General features: G+C 37.8%; 1 long non-coding RNA gene across 1 annotated transcript; it reads left to right on the forward strand.

Moving 5' to 3' along the window:
- The first annotated feature begins 189 nt into the window (after positions 1–189).
- On the forward strand, positions 190–14,423 carry LOC120243425. The gene is made up of 2 exons (XR_005531313.1): positions 190–309; positions 14,285–14,423. It is a non-coding gene; the product is annotated as an uncharacterized LOC120243425 (long non-coding RNA).
- The last annotated feature ends 7,508 nt before the right edge of the window (positions 14,424–21,931 follow it).

A 21,931-nucleotide genomic window follows, 5' to 3' on the forward strand; every position in this document is an offset into this window, starting at 1 on the left:
TGGTTGTAACGTTTAGCCCTTCGGAAGCGGCAGGACTCATGCTAAGGAAACGGCAACCCTCCCCGCGCCTGGAGGCGGAGGCAGAGCAGTGGTAGAAGCTGAGTTTGACGTCACCGGTGGGGGGAGGAGCCCGGCGAGGCTAAGCGCGACTTCCGGAAGAGGGGAGCGCCCAGTTGCCGGTAGGGAAGGGAGACGCGGCACGTGGCTCTTGACGCACGCAAGCCGGCGGGGCGGGGCGGGAAGCGCGGTAGGTTCCTGCGTTAGGCAGCTGGTCCCGTCTCCCAGCGGCGACTGACTCCCGTCAAGAGTGTAAGTTAGTTAATTTGGGCGTTCAGGCTGTGGAAGTGGAGGAACTTGGGTCAGTGAGAGGGGTCGTAATGCTTCTCCTTCTAAGTTTCTTAGTTGCTGGGCTCAGGGCTCAGCCAGAGTGCCAGCCTGAGAGGTGTTTCTGAGCCGACCCGCCTGCCTAGAGTATTATTAAAAGAGTTTCTGAGGTTTCTGAGAGAGCCACTAAGCAGGGGGAGCGGGCGCACTCTCGGGCTAACTTGGACGGGCTGTGTCGGGAGAGGAGAAACGCGGGGCGGGGCGGCGCGGCCGAGAAGCCCACCGAGGCCGCAGGTGGACCTTCCCCACTGGTCGGGTCGTGCAAAGGGACCTCCGCGCACACCTGGTCTGTGGGGAAATCGTGAGGACAGCGCCACCCTTTGGATTTTGAGGGAGACGGGGAAGAAAAGGCAGTCAATTAGATCTGCCTCTTCAGGGTTTGAGGGAGGCTCTGAGTTCCCGGTTGTGAGCTTTAAAGATCCTAATTGAAAAGAAGGTCGTGGTTTTGGTAAAGGTTTTCTTTTAGTTTGGCGCCCCTAATTTGAGGGAAGGAGTTTTGAATTAGTGACCCGTTTTACTTGATCACAACTTGGGAAGTAGTTAACTGGTTGTAAGGCGCGGTGAAGTCAGAAAGGAGTAAGTGATTTTATGTAATAATTGAGGATTGCTGTAGTGAGACTGCCGCTTCAGAGCCTTAGCTACGATCTTGGAACAGCCGTGTTCTCTTGTGGTAAACATCAAGAAGCTGTTCGACTAGACATTTTTAGCTTTTTGATGGCAAAGCTCTCTATTCATGCCGCTTTGATGGTTTTTGGTGCCTTGCACGTACCATGTTGCTAACGATATTGTGTTGTGACCTCTGAGCTCTCTTCAGCTCAGTACCTGTAAGAAAAAAAAAAGCTATCATTTATCGTAGGTCACGTCTCAACCTCTGTATGGAAGTGTTCTTTCTATGTAATTGTTTTACCTTATAAATACATTAATGAACACTTATGGAAACAGCAGTGAATTAGGAAGTTGAGACTTTAATTTTTTATTTCTTAAACATGGAAGTATTTTGAAGCGAGCATAGACCTCTAGATATTTCACTTCCAAGTTCTTCAGTGTGCATATCCATAAAAAACATGCTAACTATATAACAGAAATATCACACTTTAAATGACTTGTTAGTGTTATCTAATATTTTAATATATAATATGAGCCTTCAGGTTTATCCATTTAACTCGCAAATGATCTTTACAGCTGTTTTATCCAAACCATAATCCAGTTAAAGACCACACTTATGGTGTGTATGGTGTTTTTGTTTATGTATTTCAAGTCGCTTTTAAACTAGAGTAGTCACCCCCCAACACATTTTTTTTCTCTCTGATTAGCTAAAGAGAGATTTATTATCCTGCAAAATATCTCCCCTTCTAGAAGTGACTACTTTCTCTTGGTGTTTAGCCAAGAGAATTTCTAATAAGCCTGGGCATTAATGCTAAAGGCTTGTTAGATTGGTGCCATCATGCTCTCTCTCCTAAATTTATGTTTTGTTGTTTTTCTCCTTAAAACAAAGTTTTCTGTGAGGTGTTATTTTTAGAAGGGTTGGCTTCCTAAAAGTGTCTAACGCTCCTATGAACTGTTCACTTAATAGCCTTAACAGTAACTGGCAATTCTTGCCTAGTAATTCTTTAGGGTTTGCAAAATGATAGTTTCTAATTCTTTCATTCCATCTGCATTTATTAATTTGCATTCTTCTGTAAAGTAGAAGCTTTCTTTTATAAACTGGCAATATTGGGGCGCCTGGGTGGCTTATTCGGTTAAGCGTCCGACTTTCGCTTAGGTCATGATCTCGCGGTTCGTGGGTTCGGGCCCCGCGTCGGGCTCTGTGCTGACTGCCAGCTCGGAGCCTGGAGCCTGTTTCAGTCTGTGACTCCCTCTCTCTCTGACCCTCCCCTGCTCACGCTGTCTCTCTCTCTCCTAGAAATAAATAAAACATTAAAAAAAAAATTAAAAAAAAATAAACTGGCAATATTTAGTTACCCCAAAATACAGCCTTTTGGAAAGTTAAAAAAAAAAAAAGTTCTTTTTTCTTTTATTACCAATTTTGAAAGTAAGTTTCAGGGCCTCAAAGAGTGACAGATGAGTTTTTGTAGCTTTAAATTTTCTGAATGTCACTCATTGATTTTTGGTATATTTTTTATCAGTTATTCTTTTTGATTTTCAAATTTTAGTGCTTCTAGAGCATCTCTCAAAGGATTCTATGTAATTATTATTATAATTTAAAAAATTCTTTGAACATTTTTAGTAGATGTAACACTGGACTGGGCTGGAGCATGAGGCTAGGTTTTGATCTTTTTTACTTTTGTCATGATCTACCTAGGTGACCTTTAAACAGTTTGCTTAACTTCTTTGGGCCTCATTTTCTCCATCTGTACAAATAGAGAATTTTTGGCAAGGTTCTCTGCAGCTCTGATATTTTCTGACTTAAATAAGAAACCAACTTATTTAGATATATTTTACATATTACAATTTGCCTGTTTCAGGTATACAGGTCAGTGATTTTTAGTAATTTTACTAAATGGTGCAACCATCATTGTAAGTTTTTAGAACATTTTCATCCCTTTAATAAGATTCCTCATGACTGTTTATAGCTAATTTTCACTCTTATCCTTAAACAACCATTAATAGTCTTTTTGTCTCAATACGTTTGCCTTTTCTGACCATTTTATAGTAATAGAAATATATAATATGTTATCTCTTGTGTCTTGCTTCTTTCACTTAGAGTAATGTTTTTGAGGTTTGTTCATGATGTGACGTGTCATTAATCCATTCTTTAAGGAAAATAGTATTCCATTTTCTGGATTTTTTTTTTAATCTACCCATTCACCAGTTGACCTACATTTAGGTTGCCAGATTTTGACGGTTATGAATAATGTTTTTGTGAATATTCATATGCAAGACTTTTGTTAACACGTTTTCATTTCTCTTGGGTACATACCTAGGAAAGTTATAGGTTGTATGGTAGTTCTATGTCCAACTTTTTGAAGAAACTGCCAAACTTTTCCAAAGTGGCTGTTATTTTTATATCCTAGAAGCAGGGTATGAGAGTTTCCAGGCTCTGAATTTTTGATGATCTGGAGATATTCTCTGATTTGAGATTATTTTTCCTTATTCTTAGCATTTTGCTAGCAACAAACTACATTTTCCTTGGAAACCATTCAATTCTTACTTTTAATTAGTAGGAATAGTTCGTAAAGGAAATAAAAATATATCAATCTGTTATAAAGTAAAATTGCGTTTCTTAGTGTTTAAAAAAATTTTGTTTTATTTTCGTAGTATATGAAGAATGGTTGTAATACTGTTATTAATGAAAATAAGACACTAATAAGATATGGTCTTGGCTAGTTATAATAAAACTATATTCCAATGATGGCATACAATTTGTTTATTTTATTAATCTGACATCTTTAACATTATTAATTGAATCTTTATTAGGTATGTATATTCTTGGCATGTTAATAGAGTTAGATTATTTCTCCTGACATTTATGTACACTATCCTTGGTAAAGTATAAACTATTTTCGATACAATAGCAAAACTGACTTTACAGCCGCAGAATGAAATTGCATTGTGTGAAGTTATAATGTTTAAGCCAGGATTCAAAATGTGGGAGGAAGTAATGACGTTACAACGCCCATAAGCCCTCAGTAGTAAGCTCCTGGTTCCAAAAGTGGCATATTGTCACTATAGCAACTACCCATACTTATTTGGATCTGAAACCCAGGCAACGAATAGTGGATAAGACTACAACATCAAGATAGATAATGTGCTCCAGTGGGTTGATGTGGTCTGGTCTGTTGATGGTCAAGTATTTGTACCATTTTTCTTATGTTTTTTATGATTGATTGAAGTTTTATGAAGTTATCTTAATTTGTATTAATGTATTTTTTTTTTGGAGAGAAATTAAACATTCTGTATTCTTATATTCTTTTCTAACCCAAGCTTAGTGCTTTTTCCAGTTAGGTTATTAGGATATTAAATATATTTGTACTGTAGCTCTTTCTCCATTATTGTTTGGCAATTCTCAAACAGTAGTTATAAAAATATAACTTTTATTCTGAATCACTTGCAATATTATAACAGAAAAAATATCATGACATATTATTTTAGCTACATCATGAAAAGATGCTCAAGGGTACCAATAAACATGCAAATTGCCTAAATGCAAGCATCTTTAGAAAAAATGGTTTTTTTTCTAAACAAGGTCTGGATTTCAGACACTCTTCACAAATGGAGATGACATAACTTCCTTCCAATTATCTCTTAGCATGCATCCATAAATTTACTTAGAGGCACAGAAGCCTTCTGAGAAAATAGAATTGGGAACCTGATTCCTTTCTTTCCACCCTTGTCTGATGGATTGGAATAGTTTCTAGTGAGGTCATATTGCAGGAAAAAGAAATGAAGAATCAAAGGGAATTTGTCTTAGAGCTGATGAACTGACTGCAAAACAAAGGGTCACATTTTTTTTTCCTCTAGATCCACCATGTTGCTGATACCGAACTAATTCTAATCAAGTCAGTCAAATTTGTTGTGCAAGTTTGTGAATTGGAAGATCTATATCAATAAAGCAGAAATTAATAGCTTATAATCTAAAAGAGTCTAAAGCAGTGAGAGAAAAATTGGGTCTTGAGCAATGTGATGGTATTTGGAAAGGACTGTAGCTTACTAGAGGATGCTTCCCCCACTGGGAAGGTGAAAAGTTTTTAGATGTTCGGAAGACACTAACATACTAAATTAAAAAAATTTTTTTTTTTAAGTTTTATTTATTTTTTAGAGAGAGAGACAGAGGCAGCGTGAGCAGCAGAGGGACAGAAAGAGAGGGAGACACAGAATCCGAAGACAGGCTTCAGGCTCTGAGCTAGCTATCAGCACAGAGCCAGACTCTGGGCTCGAACCCACAAACCGTGAGATCATGACCTGAGCTGAAGCTGGACGCCTAACTGACTGAGCCACCCAGCGCCCCTAACATACTAAATTTTTTAAAGGATGAAATGTCCTGATTTCCAGCTCATTCAAATTGCAAATAATTCTGTGGGCTGAACAAAACCAGATCACCAGATTACCTGTAGGATACCAGGTTACCACTTCTTTACCTAAGAGCTCTCATACATGTGGGCTAGGGCCATGTTGTATTCTAATAGCAGGCATGCTAGCTAATTCCTGTGCTTTAAGTCCATCTCAGAGCTATTTTTCTTTTTAATCCATACCTTTCAGAGTTTAAAGGAAAAGGAAAGGGAAAAAAAAGGTTTAATGTGTTTATTTTATAGCATTATTGATTTCTTGCTTTTATTCAAGTGGCTGGGTGTTTATTTAGAGTATCTTGTGTTGCTAAAAATATGTTGAAAACCGTATTCCTGTTTTTGATGCAGTTTATTCAACCAGTAGGGTTCAGTAAGTGGCTGATTTTAATTAGTTGGAGTTTGATAGTATAGTATCCCACATAGGACTATTACTCAAGGGAGACTGTCTCTAATCATTTTAATTGGGTTCGTTTGGTTGCTTAACTAGCTTAAGTAATTAGGGGGCTTTTCTTCTCTTATCCTCCCTCCCTCCCTTCCTTCCTTCCTTCCTGTAGATACTATAGGGAGTTTAGAGGACATCCATAAACATTCATCAGTGCATACCTGAGCCTCCCAGAGACTAGAATGGGGAAGTAAAAACAGGAACTAAGCTTACTCTCTTCATCTCTGAATTTAGTAGTCTCTCATTTTTCCTAGTAGGCTTCCTTTGCTTTTTCATTTTGCTTAGGGCCCCAAACTGCTGGTCTTTACTAGTCTACAAGTTATTCTAGCTCAATACCTTCATTTGCAAATTTGTTCTTTGTTTCCGCTTGAAAATCTTGAGAGAATCTGACTGGGTTATCTTTGGGAGATAGGTTACTAAATGGTGGCATTCTTATTGATTAAGGCGAAGTGTTCCTGCTGTTGTTAACTTTAAAAATAAAACCTTCCTAGCAAACAATGGGTTTATTCAGGAATAGCAGAGAACTGCAAGCTAGGACATGCAAATTATGACAAAACTGTAGACAAGTCCACCTGAAGAAGAGGAACACTCTTCTGTAGAAGAAAAGGGTGAAGTTGGGAAGGCTATTATAGACAAAAAGTCCATTGGAGTAAACTGGGAGTTCAAAGTATAGTGACTTTTCATTGGCTGAGCTGTGACTGTTTCATTGGCTGGCTCTTGCCAACTGACGAGTGGGGACAGATAAATCTTCCTCTTACTGGGACACTGGGTAGTATCCACCTGCAAGGTGCATCTCTTCCTGTAGATTTACAGTTGATGAGCAGTAGGACATGAGAGCTTCTCTTCTGAGCCTTCTGACTCCATTTTAGTGAGGTTTCCAATAATTAATTTGCAAACTGCCATAGTCCACTTATCAGAATTTAGGAGGATGGAGTAATGTGCTGATGCTTTTACATATAGATGTGGGGATAAGGATGTAGAGAAGTAGCTTTCTTCAGAACAGGGTGTGGGCCAGCAGCCACTCTAAGTTCTCTCTGGTACAGTGGGCCCCATGGCTCAGTGACTTTGTCCAGAGATTCCTTGAACTCTGTATTGAACATAAATATCTTGTGCTGACAACTGATCTTTTAGATAGTTATTGATTAGTCTTCAAATAATTTATTTGGCTTTCCTTACTCCTGGAATACCTACTAGTCTTTTTCAGGTCAAACTAGTTGAATAGCTGTAAGACTGTGTCTTAAAGAGATATTCCTTCATGGTCAATTAGTGCAATATTCCCGTTGCAGAATTTAATATTTAATCCTTTGGGAAAATCTCTTAAGCCTATTAGGTGCTGAAAAGGAGAAATGAAGTGAATATTTTCATACAACAACATTAATTGGAGTGTTACTTTGCTCCAGGGCAAAAGGGTTTCACTTGATATGCCAAATGTAATCAGTTTTAGAGGTGGAGGAATACTGTTGAGAATTTTGGATTTTGAGATTGTTCTCTTGTTCTGCTGGAAGAATGCCATGTTTGATTGTGACGTCTGCCATGGTTTGGAATTCTTTTTTTTTTTTTTTTTAATTTTTTTAATGTTTTCTTTATTTCTGAGAGAGAAAGTGAGAGAGACAACATGAGCAGGGGAGGGTCAGAGAGAGAGGGAGACACAGAATCCGAAGACAAGCTCCAGGCTCTGAGCTGTCAGCACAGAGCCCAACGCGGGGCTCGAACCCACGAACTGTGAGATCATGACCTGAGCTGAAGTGGGACGCTTAACTGACTGAGCCACCCAGGCGCCCCTGGAATTCTTTTTTAAAAATGTTTATTAGAGAGCATGAGCAGGGGAGAAGCAGAGAGAGAGGGAAAGAATGCAAGCAGGCTTGGTGCTGTCAGTGTGGAGCCCCATGCAGGGCTCCATCCCACAAACCCCGAGATTATGACCTGAGCAAAAATCAAGAGTCAGACTCTTAACCAACTGAGCCACCCAGGTGCCCCTGCCATGGTTGGAATTCTTGACCTGAATGACCTATGTTTTCTCTCCCTAGTTTGAGTTAATAATTGTCTAAATGATACAATATTTTAGTACTTGTTTTCTACCTTCCTTTTGTTGTATGTGTACCTTCTTCAGTGAATTGATTGTATGTGTGCCAGTTCCTTATATTGTATCACTTAAGTGTTAAATTTTATGAGTAACTTTTTTCAAATTAAGAATTTTTAAAAGCTGCAATATTATCAAATGAATTTCTAAATATAAAAATTTGTCAGCTTTTGACTGGATTCTCTAGGAATGTGAACTACTTCACTTATATTGGATAGTAACACGGGGGTAGTGGGGAGCATGTGAGAACTCATACTTCTGTGCCACAAACAAAATATAACAAATTTTCCATTCATTTGAAGGATACAGTTTCTTAGTATTCACTTTATATACAGGAAGATTTTAACATCTCTAAAATCTAGCTTTTAAGCAAGAGCTTTCTAGCAAAGAATTAACTACTCCCCCCCCCTTAATTGGAGTAATATGTGAATGTGGTAACAACAACAAAAAGTACTTTTGATGAAAAGCAGCAATTTCTCATTCCTTGCCTGCCATTGTTAGGCCTACCCCTAGAGACAAACATTTTTAATTATTTGGGCATTTGGTTCTTTAGGTAACTTTAAATTACATCATTTACCTACACTCCTTGATTGATTAAACATCATCTGTCTAGTCCCTTTTATAAAAGATCAAGACTTTTACTCCCATATTTCTCTCCCAATCTTCCTAATATTTGATAATTATGAGTTTTGTTTTCTTCATTTTTATATTAATCTGCTTTTGCTACACAGCAATCACAGTTTTTTTGTGTACATGAGGGTGTATCATGCAGATTAGATAGCTGTTCGGCAGTTTCTCACTTTTTCCTCGCCCACCATCATGGGAAGATTACAATTCCTCCTATCCTCCAATTAATGGGAGGCTTGGTCTTGCAACTTGCTTTGGTCAAGAAAATGCAGGAAGTGATGCATAGTTTGAAATGTAGACCTTACAAGGCATGAAATGTTTCTTTTTGTCACTTAGGGAGTTTCTAACCTTTGTATAATAAAACATGTCTCAGTCATCTGTTGGGCACCATTGAACCCCAGATGGAGAAACATGGAGAAGTTGTCACTTTGACCTACAGCCTGAAACAGAGCTGCCTCAATTCACCTAAAGAATTTATTTTTAAGTGAGAAATCATATGCATATTTTATGTATGCCACTGAGATTTTGTGCTTGCTTATTTTGCATAAAAAATCTGATTAATATAAAAATGAGTACCTAGAAGTAGGGTGTTGCTGTAACAAATATTCTATTCTATCTATTTTATTTTTATGTGTTATTTATTATTGAGACAGAGGGAAACAGAGCATGAGTGGAGGAAGGTCAGAGAGAGAGAGAGACAGAATCCTAAGCAAGCTCCAGGCTCTGAGCTATTAGCACAGAGCCCGATGCGGGGCTTGAACTCACAAACCGCGAGATCATGACCGGAGCTAAAGTTAGCCACTTAACCAACTGAGCCACCCAAGTGCCCCAACAAAAGTTTTAAATATGTGTCATTGGCTTTGGGACTGGGTGATGGTCACCAAGAAAACTATTATAGGACGCCAGAAAAAATGGTAAGCTGTATTATGTAGTAGAAAAACGTTTGATAAAACTGTTGTCTGTAGTAACACAGAGGACGGCAAATGTTACTAATGAAGTTAGTATTAGGCAAGGAAATTTCAAAGCAGAATGTTGAAAGCATGAGCTGGTTGCTAAAAGGGCACAACTAGAAAATTCAGTCTACTACATCTGACCTCTTGGCTATAATTATTCATGTTGCTTCCATTCCACCTGCCTAGTTTGTCATCTTAATATGTATGTATGATGGAACATGCCACTTAGCAGGCTTTCCTTTAGTGCGAGTGGACAGAAAACTGCCCGGCTGCTGGTCTTCCAGATGCCACAAAGAGGAATGCCTGTGTTTGACCCACTAAAACCATAGTGTAAAGTTAATTTTTATGGTGATGTTTCTTCCTTCCTCCCTTTCTTTCTTCTTTTTAAGAGAAGGGCTGTAGTTAATAAGGATGTTAGTTGCTGAAACAAATAAACTTGAAAATTTCCATGTTTTAACAAAATAGCAGTTTATTTTTTCACTTAATGGTTTAGTGAGGTCTTCCTGTCAGGAGACAGCTTTCTGCCTGCCTGCTCAAGATTCCTCTGTCTTTTGGTTCTCCCATCCTTAAAATGCCTTGTGATTGTCCCCTTCAAGTGGAAGGGGAAAGGAGAATGGAGAAAGCATTTCCCTGGCAAGGAAATGATGTTACTTCTACTTACATTCCGTTGGCTAAAAGTAGTCACATGGTACTGCTTAGATGCAAGAGTGTCTGAGAAATGCTGTTTGTAGTTAAACATTTACTTCTTAGGGACAACTTTACAGTACAGAAGAAGGTGTATGAATTTTGGTTAATAGTTGGCCATCTTTGCTGCAAAGGACAGTTATACTCCTACTGTTTTTGGCAGGGGTAGATAATTGTGCTCCTTGTATGCTTTGTGAGTAGAGGTGGAAGAGGAAGGTGGAGGTGGAGTATTTGGTACAATTTTTCTATATTCAGATCTTCAATTAATCTCTGTTCTTACATGTTCTTCTCACCCCTTTCCTAATATAACTTAGAGACAGTTCTCCAGGTATCTCTGAGTTTGGAATCTCCATGGGGTTCTAGTGAGCAGGTCAGTTTTCACCTCAGTTGCAATTTCCTTCTAGTACATTATGTTCTGTTTAAGTTGTCAGCATACTCCTGTCTGTTTTTTGTTGAAATCTGTTGTTGGCCAGTCACCAACTCTTTCCAAGCTAACTTCTCTTCATTGTTATACTGGCACCTATACATTGTTTTTTATTTTAATCTTTAGGAGTCAGGTGAAATAAAAATAAAATATCTTCAATTAATATCTCTAATAAATTTTTAATTATTTTTAAATACATCCTGTTTGAGGAAGATGCATTTACTGTCCACCATAGGCTGACCCTTCTCTAGACTCTATAGGATATATGAAAACATAAAATGTATGATCTCTGCAAGTGGAGAATTCCCACCTACTCTACTCCAACTTTGATACGACTGCTGGCGTAACTTTCTAGAACACTTGATTCTATCATGGTACTTCTTTAGAAACTTTGATGCATTTTCCTTGCTTGTTTTTCCCTATGTAAACTCTGCCTGCCTTTCACTTCCCTTCCTCTCAGTACCTGCCCCTCTAGTGAGAAGTGTTCATTTCATTGTATTACCAACATGCCATGTTGATTCTCACCTTTGTGCCTTTGTATATGTTGTCTCCATTCTCTGGACTTACCATCTTTTTCATATCTGAGTCCTATTTAAATAGAGATGCTGAAATCAGATTTCATTTTTTTTTTAATGTTTTATTTATTTCTAGGAGAGAGAGAGAGAGAGACAGCGTGAGCAGGGGAGGGTCAGAGAGAGAGGGAGTCACAGACTGAAACAGGCTCCAGGCTCTGAGCTGGCAGTCAGCACAGAGCCCGACGCGGGGCTCGAACCCACGAACCGCGAGATCATGACCTAAGCGAAAGTCGGATGCTTAACTGACTAAGCCACCCAGGCGCCCCCAGATTTCATTTTTTTTTTTAAGTGAACTGTCTTCACTGCTCCAGACGTCAGTGATCTTTTTTCTCTGATCAGCAGCAGAGCTTTTTTTAAATCTATATTATTTATTGTTGAGTCACACTTGTTGGTTTTCTTTCCCATAAAATCGAGGAAAGCTCTGTGCTCTGTACCTCTTTGGGTACTCTATAGTGTCCAGCATAGTGAAGAGTTCATGCTAAGTATATAATAAATACTCATTTATTTTTCATGTTTATTTACTGTTGAGAGAGAGAGAAAGAAGGAAGGGCAGAGAGAAGAAGAGACAGAATCTGAAGCAGGCTCCAGGCTCTGAGCTGTCAACACAGAGCCTGACGTGGGGCTCAAACCCATGAGCAGTGAGATCATAACCTGAGCCAAAGTCAGACGCTCAACTGATTGAGCCACCCAGGTACCCCGGCCCTGAGTTGTTTAAACCAGTGGTATTCAAAGTGCTCTCTGCAGATTGATGCTGGTACACAAAATGTTATCACTGTGCTGGAATATAAGTGTAGAAATGAGAATTAGCTTTAGAAACTTTTATACAAATTTGGCAGTAACTTTATATGTGTTGAATTTATAATAAAAAAATTTGATTTCTATTTTGCATGTTTAAAAAGTTTCTGGTAAGGGCACCTGGGTGGCTCAGTCGGTTAAGCATCTGGACTTTGGCTCAGTTCACCATCTGCCAGTTCATGGAGAGCCCCATGTCGGGCTCTGTGCTGACAGTTCAGAGTCTGGAGTTTGCCTCGGATTCTGTGTTTCCCTCTCTCTTTGCCCCTCCCCTGCTTACACTCTCTTTCTCTCTGTCTCTTAAAAATAAGTAAACATTAAATTTTTTTTAATTTTGGTAATTTCTATTTCATTTTATTAAAGTATCAGTCCACAGTGGATTAGATTTTTTTTTTAAATGTTTACTTATTTTTGAAAGAGAGAGAGAGAGACAGGGTGAGTCGTGGAGGAGGAGACACACACACACACACACACACACTCACTCACTCACTCACTCACTCACTCAGAAGCTGGCTCCAGGCTCCGAGCTGTCCTCACAGAGCCCGACATGGGGCTTGAGCTCACAAACTATGAGATCATGGCCTAAGCTAAAGTCAGACGCTCAATTGACTGAGCCACTCAGGCGCCCTGGATTAGAAAAATTTTTAAAGTGGCATCTCACCACAGATATTTCCGGAAGCCCTAATTTAGACTACAAATATTGAGAATTTAGCAATGAAGAGATCAGTATACTTTGGACCAGTTGACGATTTCATGAAGAAGATGCGATCTCTTTTTAAAGGATGAATAGAATTTGGGTTGTTGTTACAACAATTTGGGTTGTTGTAAAGCACTGTGTCATTTCCAGCAGGGATAACAAGGTTTTGGACTACAAATGGAGATGTGCTTTGTGTTTTGTATCACAGAGGAGTGTCAGGGAGAAGAGTCCTGGCAGAGTTAAAAATTAAGTATACAGAAAGCTGACCAGACCCTCTCTCTCTGGCCCTCCCCTGTTCACGCTGTCTCTCTCTCTCAGAGATAAATAAAACATTAAAAAAAAAAAAAAAAAAAAAAGCTGGCCAGATAACAGGAGTATTTCCTATTTATTTTGTTATTGTTTGAACTGTTGTATGCTAAAGATTGTTGATTCCCATATGTCTGTTGCTAATTTTCCATGGGATTAGTAGTGAGTACATTTTAAATTTTGTCTCTTTGAAACGTTTCTTTTTAATTCAGCCTTTAAAAAATTAGATGGTTGGGGGCACTGGGTGACCCTGTCAGTTGAGCATCTCACTTTTGATTTCAGCTCAAGTCTTGATACCAGGGTCATGGGATCAAGCCCCTCATCAGGCTCTACATTGAATATGGAGGGCTTTCTCCCTCTGTTCCTCTCCCCCACTCATGCGTGCTCTCTCTCAAATAAAAAGGAATCTTCAAAACATTTTAGATGGTTGGCTTATTAATATGTTGTTGCTAAATTTATTCTAGCTTTAATATGAAGCTAAGTAAGTAAAATAAACTAAGGAAGAACAATTCATAAAATTTATTTTAAATTATAAACACCTGTTTTTGGGGTGCCTGGCTGGCTCATCCAGTGGAGCATGTGACTCTTGATCATGGGATTTTGAGTTCAAGCCCCACATTTGGCATAGAGGTTCTTTAAAAATGTAAAAAAAGATAAAAATATTTTTAAAAAACTACCTGTTTTCATCTTGTTCTCTATTTTCCTTTGTCAGTTTCATTTTGGAACAAAGCTTTTTTTCTCATGACTAAATTGTAGTCCTATGAATTCAGAATTCAGAGACATGGGATTAAAAAAATATTGGTATGACAGTTGCACCTAGAGAATTAACATTTAGTTTATAGCACAAAATGTGAACTGAACTAGTTACTTTTTTTAATTGTAGAAAAATCTACATAACAAAATTTACCATTTTAAGTGTACAGCTCAGTGGCATTAAGTATATTCACATTGTACAGCTGTCACCACCATCCATCTCCAGAACTTTTTTATTTTTCCAAACTTTCCCATTAAATAATAACTTTGCATTTCCCTCCTCTCCCCTGAACTAATTATTTTAAATTTACTTATTTCAGTATTTTCTTACTTGTCCTGTTTGCTGTCATTATAAATGAATGTATATTGAGTACTCCTTATATATATATGGAACTGGGGCAGATGCTGAGCAGGGTTGAATTACATTATAAAGAAGGCTGAGCAATTTACCATGATGTTAAGTGGTTTCCTAGGTTACAGTCTTGTATCATATTCTTTTTCTTCCATCCGTACCCCACTAAGTATGCAAAAGAATACTACCTATTTTTTTTTTTGTTTCAGAGGTTACCATGAAAATGTCTCCTTAACACCGGTCTGGAAATTCTAAAACAAGATTGAACTGAAATGCTGCTTTGATTTCATCTGAGGTTTTGGATACATAAATGAACATGTTTGCGAAATTATTAAATACGAAAATGGATGGTAACTTGTTATTTTTTTAAAGCCTGGATAAATTTTTATAGCTATGGCTACTGTATGTCTCTATCTCTACCTACCTACCTACCTACCTACCTACCTACCTACCTACCTATCTATCTAGTGAGGTGTCCTGGTTTTATTTCTTCCTCTCTTTTTCTCTGTCATGTTCATTTGTACCTCTTCCTCCCCCTGCCTATAAGTTTGCCTGTTTCCCACAGCTTTGCCTTTGGAAAATCTTTTGTTTAGAAATCTTACCTTTTTCAGTTCAGTTATCTCTCTGTGGGAAAATAACTTTTAAGTCTGTATTTCTTAACCCTGAGGCATAGTTCTGAAGCTAGAGCTGTGTCCTGAAATTTTCTCTTATGTGGTCTGCTTTTACCTCAAACAAAATGTGTCTAATGTTGGACTTAATCATTTTACATCTGCTTAAAACCTCCTCTCCCCTCCCTCCCTCCTCTCTCTCTCTCTGTGTTTGTTTCTTTCTTTTTCTCTTCTCTTCTCTTCTCTTCTCTTCTCTTCTCTTCTCTTCTCTTCTCTTCTCTTCTCTTTTTTCTCTTTTCTTTTGCTTAACTCTTAGTGGTCAGGTCTTTCCCTATTTAGCTAGTCACCAAATCCTGTCAACTATTTCTGTCCATTCTTTTTTTTTTTTTTTTTTTACAAATGGTTTATTGTGAAATTAGTTTCCACATAACACCCAGTGCTCATCCCCACAAGTGCCCTCCTCCATGCTCATCCCCCCTTCCCCCCACATCCATCAGTCCTCAGTTTTTGTCAGCATTCAAGAGTCTCTCATGGTTTGCCTCTCTCCCTTTCCCCCACCATTTCCCCCCTTCTTCTCCCCCTTGTTCCACAATTAAGTTCCTCCTAATCCTCCTATACGTGCAAACATAAGATATTTGTCCTTCTCTGCCCGACTTATTTCGCTCAGCATAACCCCCTCAAGGTCCATCCATGTTGCTACACATGGCCAGATTTCATTGTTTCTCATTGCCATGTAGTATTCCATGGTATAGATAAACCACATCTTCTTGAACCATTCATCAGTTGATGGACACTTAGGCTATTTCCATGTTTTAGCTATTGTTGAGAGTGCTGCTATGAACATTGGGGTACATGTGCTTCTATGCATCAGCATTTTTGTAACCCTTGGGTAAATTCCTAGCAGTGCTATTGCTGTGACCCTTTACATTCTTAAGCCACTCTCTCTAGTATAGCCTGATCACCTGATGCCTCTTAGTTCAGTACTCACCTAGCAATAGAATTTTCTCTCCAGTTTTTATACCACTTTCTCTGTAACTTTTCACATGAAAGTTCTGAATAACTATTTTGGATTATAGTTCATTGTGTCTCTTTCTCATCATTGTCTTTTTTATTGTTGTATGCCCCAGAAGGCTTGCATCATAGTTGGCAGTCAACAACTTGTTTTTGAGAATATGGTATTCTAACTATAACTTCTTCTTCTAATGTATTTTATACATCATTGCCATGTTCTTTCATTCATTTAACAAATATTTTTTTTTCCAGTTTATTTATTTTGAGAGAGAGAGAGAAAGTGAGAATCAGGGAGGGCCAGAGAGAGAGGAAGAGTGGGAAAATCCCAAGCAGGCTTCACAGTGTCAGAGTGGAGCCTGATGCAGGGATCAAACCCTGATGCAATGTTCAAACCCACGAACCGTGAGATCATGACTTGAGCCAAAGTCAGACGCTTAACCTCCAGAGCTACCCAGGTCCCCTTAAAAAATATTTATTGAGTGCTTATTTATGTGCCAAGGACTCTTTAAGTGCTAAGGATGTAGTAATCAACAAAACAAACAGAAACATGACTTCTGGTCTAGTAAGGATAAAAGAATGACAAATTAGCAAAATAAAATAAATGATGGAGTATGAAGGGAGTATCAAGTGTAAAAGTTGACATTTTGGATAAAGTGGCCAGGAAGGCCTTTCTATAAAGGTGGCATTTGAATAAAGAATTGAGTGGGGAAGGAATATCTGCTGGGAAGAGTATTCCAGGCAAAGGGAACAGCAGGCGCAAAGGACCTCAGATGCACGTGTGCCTGGCATGTTTGAATACGGCAGAGAGAATCATAGTGAGCTGGAAATGTGTAGTAGGAATCAAGGGTGTATGTTAGGGGAGAGGTATTGATTGGGAAGATCTGGTTTGTAGGTCACAATTAGGAGTGTGATTTTACTCTGCATGAAATGATGGCTAACCTTTGAACATACAAGTGAAGTAATCTGACTTACATGTTAATAGAATTATTATGTTCCCCTTTATTGAGGAGAGAGGGGAAGTAAGGAAATCAGGTAGGAGCTTTGCCACCAATCCTGGTCAGAGATAATGGTGGTTCAGACCTCATTGATAGTGGGAGTAGTGAGAGGTATTCTGATTTGAGAATATTTGAAGTGGAGCTAACAGAATTTTCTGATGGATTGAATGTGAGGTATGAAGGGAAAAGAAGAGGAGTCAAAGATTGTTTGAAGGTCTTTGGCCTGAGCAGCTCAAGGATGGGATTGCCATTAATTGAGATGTAGGTAGCTCTGAGAGGGGCAGGTTTGGCAGGGGATTTTAAGGAGTTAAGCTTCACATGTGCTAAGTTTGTGATGTCTGCTTGACATCTATGCTGAGTAAGACTGTCCAGGTTCATGTGGATATACTAGACTGAAGTTCAGGAAGGGGGTCTGAGGGTCATTGGCATAGAGATGATATTTAAAATTATGAGACTGATTGAGTCATCTAGAGAAGTATAGAAAGAGATTAAACTTTTTGAAATACCTTACTCCTTCAATATCTCTGCCTGGTACATACCACCCAAAGGCTCTGCTTGGTACCCCAAAGGCTGCAGCATCTCTATGGCCTTCTACAGTTTAGTTTCATATAAATCTGTTTCTTTTTCCAGTCAAACTGAAGTACTCACATTGCTTAAGCTCTCCTTTTGCATTGCTGCTTTACTGTTTTTGCTCTTTGTATTCCTTTTACTTGGAATGCTTTGACTTCTCTCTACTCAATTTCATTTTGCAAAACTCTGTATCTTTATTCCACTTACTTTATCTTGTCTGTATTGTAAAGTTTGCCATATTTTTATATATGTCCTTTTTTCCTAGTGAGCTAAAGATATATGGCAGGGACCATGAATTTTCATTTCTTCTACAGAAATCAGAACCCCTGTTCTACTTCTCAGAGGCAGTCTATGAGGAAGCAGGCTTTCCAAACACTAGAAACATAGAGAAAGCAAGGCTGTTTGGGACATCTAGATACTGATTCTCTTTTCTCCTCTTAGGTATAGTTGTAGCCGTATTGGCACTGGCTTTGGCTCAAGAACCAGGAGGAATCCAGATTGTTTATAATTTCTTCCTATTAAAGGGTGTAGCTTGTTAAGGCCTACTCTTCCCAAAATGGTGATATGAGCCCTGAACATAAAAGACGAGTGGAACCATAACAGTTGAGCTTGTCAAATACTGCTAGACCCTACCTTGCCCTAGAGTGAATGACTCTAGAGGCCAGTGGAAGCAGTGCTGAGATATTCTACATCTATTCCTGCTTTTAGTGGCAGTCTTACTGCTAATGAGATTTTTGATACTAAGTCAAGAACTACATGTAGATGTGTGTTTGTGTGTGTGTATGTGCTTGTGTTTGTGTTTTTTCCTCTAATTCATAGCTAATACCTAACCTTTATTTTGGGCTTACTTAAATGGGCTAGTCACAGTTCTAATGCTCTACATCTGTTAACTCTTTTAATCTTCATAAAATCCAAATGAATTAGCCACTTCCAGGTAAGAGAATCGAGGAGAAGATTGAGTAACCTTCTTCAGTAATGCTATTAAAACTAAGTGGAGAAGGGAGGGGGAGGTTGATCCCTGGAATTTTTTTTTTAATCCAAGGACATTTTAATCCAGAGCTTATACTTTTAATTGCTAATCTGTACTAGCCTATCTGAAATGCTGTAAGCAAATTTTAATTATTTTTGTCCTCTAATGGCTACTTCTATAATTTGAAATGATATACTTCTGTCATTATTTTTTGATTCATCAACTAAGGCAATAACTATTGATGACTTGCCATTAAAGATGAGGATTTAGTTCATTTACACTACTCTTGTGCTACTTTAGATTTCATATAGTTATGTATTATTGATGTTATTCTCACTATCTTTGCGATTCCAGTATACCTAAACCTCCACTTCCTGTTCCATTAACTTTTAGCAGTATCTCTTATTTCTCATTCTATAAAGTGAGGATATTATCATTCATACCCTCTATTTCATCTCTTTTACCTCCTTTCTGCCTGTTAACTTCTGCCAAATATCTATTTACTTTAAAATTATCAGTTGATAATATTTATGTTCTATGTAAAGACAGTAGTATAATGTTAAGAATATAGGTTAGAATGAGAGCGTCTGGGTAGCTCTGTCAGTTAAGTGCCAACTTTGGCTCAGGTCATGATCTCACAGTTCGTGAGTTCAAGCCCTGCATTGGGCTATATGCTGACAGCTTGGAGCCTGCAGCCTGCTTCAGGTTCTGTGTCTCCCTCTCTCTCTGCCCCTCCCCTGTTCATGCTCTGTCTCTCTCTCAAAGATAAATAAACATTGCAATTAAAAAAAAAAAAAAGAATGTAGATTAGAATGTACATTAGAGCGAGGCTGCCTGGTTTTTTACCCAAACTCTAACATCCTAGCTGTATGAACTGACAAGTTATTTGATATCACTGTGCCTCACTTTCCTCAACTTTAAAATGGGGATAATAATGATACTTACTTCACAGGATTATTATGATGCTTAAGTAATTTAATATATGTAAAATATTTAAAACAGGGCCTGGTACCTAATAAGTACTATATGAATAATTGCTATTAATGTTATAATTTTTCTGTAATCATAGTTAACTCTTTTATGCCTTCAATTTGTTCTACACATTAAAACCAATAAATAGCATTTAACTATTTAACTTATTATAATGATTATGTAAAACAGAACCAAATAGTATGCTGTGATTACATTTCTTTGTTTATGTCCAAAGACGTCACCCTAAGGAGAATGCTTCTGGGATCAAGATCAAATGGATTATTTTTTCTTCTACATCAATTTTTCAAAATTATGTAATATTTTAATTTTGTTTATAATTGAACCTTGACTTTCATATGTATTGTTTTTCCCTCTAGAGTTAAGATTTTTTTTTCCTTCTGATTGACAAAAGACTAAGCTATTTTCATTCTGAAAATTATCTGGCTTCTCTGTCATACTGGGTTATAAAATCCACTTTCTGGGACACATGGTTGGCTCAGTCAGTTAAGTGTCTGACTCTTGGTTTTGGCTCAGGTTGTGATCTCATGGTTCATGAGATCAAGCCCTGCATTTGGCCCTATGGTGATAGTGTGGAGCCTGCTTGGATTCTCGCTCTCCCTCCCTCTGTTCCCGATCCCCCCATATGGGCACATTTTCTCTTTCTCAATAAGTAAATAAACTTAAAAAGAATAAAAAAATAAAATCTACTTTCTTCTTGGTGACAGTTCTTTAAGAGACTTTAGACTTTCTGTTCCATTTGGGTGGGATTTGTTACTCTCTAGGTTGTCTTTCTGGATCTTTGCTTTTCCTTGTCTCTGTTCCTGGGTTAGATCTTTTGTTTCTTAGATCCAGTGTTTTCTTTGTTTCTCACTTCATTTTACTGAATAACATTTTCAGTGTCTTCAGAAAATTGTCTAATAACAAATTTTAGGGTTCTTAAGTGTCTGAAAATGGTTTTGTTTGATCCTTATACCTGATGGACCTATGGATATAGAACTTTAAGTTCAAAACATTTTTCCTTCAGAACTTTGAAGACGTGGTACATTGCCTTCTAGAATTTTGTGCTGTTACTGAGAAGCTTGATGCCTGCTTATTTCATGCCTTTCCAGAAGCTTTTAAGATATTTTCCTTATAATTCATCTCTTAAATCTAAAGAATATGTTTAAATGTGGATATTACTTTTATTAATCTGATTGGTGTCTGGTATATAGCCTTTTCAATGTGAAGACGTGTATTTTTCTTCAGTTTTCTGAAATTTTATATATTTCCTCTGTATTTTCCTTTTTCTCTCCAGAGCTTCTCTTAGTCTGGTATGGAATCTTTTAGATTTGTTCTCCATTTCTTGTATCTTTTGTTTCCTTGTATTTTTCTTTCTTTTTGCTATATGTTCTAGGAAATGCCCTTGTCTTTATTTTTCAGTTCTTCTTTTTAAAAATGTTTTCAGCAGTCATTTGTTTTCAAAGAGGTTTGTTCTTTTAGCGCTCTTTGTTTTTATGGCATCCTGTTCATGCTTTATAGATACATTATTTTAAAATTTTGTAAAGATACTGTTTATAATTTATCTTTTTTTTTTTTTACATTGTTTTCTCCCTGAATATTCTGTAGAATTAATAATCTTTGGGAATAATCTTTGAAAATAGTTTATTTTTCTTGTCTTTTTTTCCTTCTCTCAGTTTCCTCATATGTTTGGCAGTTCTTCAAACTTGTTTTCATTTAAGAATAAAGGATACATTGATGATTATTGGAAGCTGACATGAGTTTTTTTTTTTGTTACTGAATACATAGATACACTTCTGATAGGTTTCTTTTCTGAGTGCGAAAGCTGACTGAGAGCTCTACTTGGGTGGGTTATATATCTACTGGAAAGCTTTAGTTTAGGATTTATAGGCAGAGGCTTGGCTGCTAGTGGTGTTCCTTCATTGCCATTTGATTTCATTCTGGTTGTTATCACTCAATTACTAAATCTAGCTACCTATCTAGAATAAATCTCTCAAAAGCTTAGGTAGATTTATTGGTTACCATTTGTAGTATGGGAAATTTCCTAAGGTTTTTAGCAAAGCTTAGTGGCTTAAAACAGCAGTCATTATTTAACTCACCATCTTGTGGGTCGGCATATTAGGCTGGGATCAGCTGGGTGTTTATGGTCTCAGCTCGGCTCCCTCACGCGTCTGTGTTCAGCTATAGTTTAACTAGATGGCTGTGTTTATGAGGGTATGAGGATGATGAGCTCCTGGATGAGGCATTGGGGGTAATTAGGCCTTGTGTCTCTCTCATCCTGCAGCAGGCTAAACCTAGACTTATTTACATGAGAGTTTCAGGGATCTAAGCAAGGTAGCAGAATTGCAAGGACTTCTGAAGTAGAGACTTGGAACTGGCTTAGAACTTAACAGTGTGATTCTGTTGGACTCTTGGCAAAACAAGTGAGGAAGCCAGCTCAGATTCAGGAAATAAAGGAATAGACTATATCTTTTGATGGGAAGAGCTATGAAGTCATATTGCAAAGGGTATAAATTCAAATTGAGGTGGAGAATTATGTTTAGCCATTTGCTCTAGGGAATTGCTATATTACACTGTATATTTAAATGTTCTTTTACCTTTGAAAACAAAGTTTTATAGTTTCCTTTGTGTGTGTGTGTGTGTATGTATCTATATAAACTGTATACAGTTGACCCTTGAACAATATGGGGATTAGGGGTGCTGACCCCTGAATAGTTGGAAATCCGCATATAA

Source organism: Hyaena hyaena, unplaced genomic scaffold (genome assembly GCF_003009895.1).
Source record: "Hyaena hyaena isolate Hyena2069 unplaced genomic scaffold, ASM300989v1 scaffold_342, whole genome shotgun sequence".
In the NCBI taxonomy this organism is placed as follows: domain Eukaryota; kingdom Metazoa; phylum Chordata; class Mammalia; order Carnivora; family Hyaenidae; genus Hyaena; species Hyaena hyaena.